Raw genomic sequence first — 2,842 nt, 5'->3', positions numbered from 1 at the left:
CTCGCAGCCGCACGGGGAGGGTCGTGCGCTCGTTCCCTTGATGCACCGCGCACTGTTTATCCAAAAAGCGCCGTATCAGATGTGGCCCCGCTGGTGCCGGGTCTTATTTTGCGGCGGTGGTAATTCCTGCCGGCGGCATGTGAAAAAGACATTTTGAACCGATACAGAACCCGTGCACAAAACGCTCCAATCATGTGACCAGTTCAGCTTGGGGCGACGCGTGGTGGAGAGCGGCAACGTTGGCAAAACATTCTCCGCCGCGGCTCTGAGCTTTCTAGCGCTCGAGCGAGCGCCATTTCTTTGACAATCTCAAACATCGGTTTTCTTGGCAACAAGGCACAAACCGCTCCAGAAGTCAGTTACGGTTCCGTGATCCCGGTTCAGCCTGGGTCCCCACCTCGCGACATGTGGGCACTGCAGGCGTACCACCCACTCCTATTGGGAAGTGCGAGATGCGTTTGGCATTACAGGAGGCGATGGTGTATGTGTTGTGGACGCCTTTGTTTCGCGATGAAATGCGACGTTGTGCTTCTGCGGGTGGATAGTTCTTCCCATGGTCTGGATAACCTTTCTCGAGTGACGTACGACTCAACCTCGCATGGCGTATGTGCAGTGTGCGTGGCTAAAAGCCATCGGCTTGTGCGCCAGAGTTAAGTGACTTGCTGTTCGTCCCCGCAAACCGCGCGCGAGGTGAGTACCGAATTTACGACGGGCAGGAGGCAACCCATCCTCTGTCAATCGTGGTTCAGACTTTCAACGCATGTTGTGACGTTGTATTCGTTAGAAACGCATCTCTGGATTGTTTTGAAGCTGAATAAAATGTATGCGTCGAACCCGGGCATTCGGCTCAGGGCGTTCTCTGCGATTGCACGAAAGAAGTGCCACGGGGCTTGAACGCTTTCTTTATGGAACGTACTCAGGTAAGAGAATATCCATGTCGTGTTATGGCCGTGTTGCATTCAATACAAACGGTTAAGCGTTTGTTTTACACTTGTTTCGGTTGTCGTAAAATGCCCAAGCACTCCGGCACTCCGCTGGCAGATCAGCCGGCGAGCCGACGCTGAGCAGACGACTCATCTCTTTGCCGGAAGTGCGTGAAAAAGCCGCCCAATAGCAGGATGTCTAGCTCATGACGAACATCTGGGAATCGATGATGTAGACATGTGAAGATGGCGGCGTCCAAAAACACGAAGGAAAGGGTGAGAAAAAAACGACAAACTTTGCAACAAAAGTGTGAGCTTTCCGCTGCGCGTAAAAGAGTAATACTTGGCACAGAGGACGTTGACGACCCAATCTAACGGTTGCGCTAGTTCATTTAGTGTGCTCAAAATGCCTTTCAGGGCCCCTTTAAGCAGACCTCGAAATCAACAATGAATTAGCTTTCCTTGGCATGTGTCCGAACACAAAGAATCTTAAAAAAAACATTCTTGGAATGCGTCGCAAGAGCACCAACCTTCAGAATGACTCGTTTAGGCTGTTCTGTCGCGCACTGATTATCCGAAAGCGTCGCCCTTCAGTTGACCTTACGGTAAACGAAAGTGTTGCGGAGGTTGTAGATGCGGAAAGCTACATGGAGGTGCGACGGCCATAGCTAGGATAGCTAGACCCCCTCCTGCAATTTAGGCGGCCAGTGACGGCCCGAACCAACGGCACATCGTTCCTTTCGGGCGCCGTGCGGCCAGGCCGAGCCGTCGGCGCAGGCGCTTTCTGCCAACCGCCACCGCACTTCGCGGCCGCCAGCAGGCGCCACCCGTCGCGCACGTGCGCTTCGTGACGTCACGGTGTTTACATACAGGGAGAGGTCCATTTGCTGCTTGATATGTGCTAAAAGAAATGTTTCATGCGTGCCCGCCTTTCTTGCTTTGTCGGCTACATTAATTTGATTACCATCCTTAAGCCCCGCTATAACATGTCGAAGGGGAACTGAACGCAACGCACAGCAGGCGTACGACGCTCCGAGTGCACGCATGCTAACTTTGAAATTGGTTGCAAGCACCCATCGCGCTGAAATTTGTTCTGATTTTGGACTTCGAGATTAGGCCTCGCCCAAACGGGCAGGCCTCCCAAAAATTCGTGAGTTACACAAATGCTCTGCATTTAAAATTGGCCACCAAGTATGCTTCATACGACGCCCTTCAACGTGGTGTCTTTAGAAGCAACAGTGGATACTTGAGGTTTATACAGGAATGCAGAATAGTAACTACGTAAATGCACACATGCTACATGCAATTTTATTTTATATTTTATTCGGCATAAGGGTTTAATTACAATATTTATATAGCGACGAATTTGTATTATTAAACGCGTATTTGTTATAATACAGTAGTCTTACGTTCCAACGAACTCGAAAGGACGCAATAAGTTGTTCGTATTATCAGAAAGTCGTCTTAAGCGGATGTTTTTTGCATTGTGGACGTTACAAGAGAGCAGAAATGTTGTTCGTCTTAACCGAGTTCGTCTTAATTGGAGTCCGCTGTGTTCGCATCAAAAAACTCATATGCTAGCGCCGATTAGCCTAGCCAAAGCCAGCGCATATCGAGACACGAATTGTCGGATCAGGTGTTCGTGGCTAGGATGAGGTAAATGCGCCGAATGTCTGGCGCTTTACGTTTGCATTTATTTATCTCGATCGTAGATGTGGCGACGACGTTTCTCGCTTCCGACGGCGCGTTTCGACGAGCGGCGTGCGGCACCACCGCTCACCGCCCGTTTCAATTTGGCGCCGCGGCGCCCTGGAAGCAGACGACGCGCCTCCGTTGCTATAGCGACGGGGCGCATGCGCAGAGAGCAGTGGAAGTGCGAAACATCCCCCTCGCGAGGGGCACGATCAAATGCAGAGCAT

Source organism: Haemaphysalis longicornis, unplaced genomic scaffold, assembly GCF_048455015.1.
Source record: "Haemaphysalis longicornis isolate Haplotype H1 unplaced genomic scaffold, Haemaphysalis longicornis Haplotype H1 scaffold_16, whole genome shotgun sequence".
NCBI lineage: Eukaryota > Metazoa > Arthropoda > Arachnida > Ixodida > Ixodidae > Haemaphysalis > Haemaphysalis longicornis.
This window is presented reverse-complemented; position numbering follows the sequence as displayed.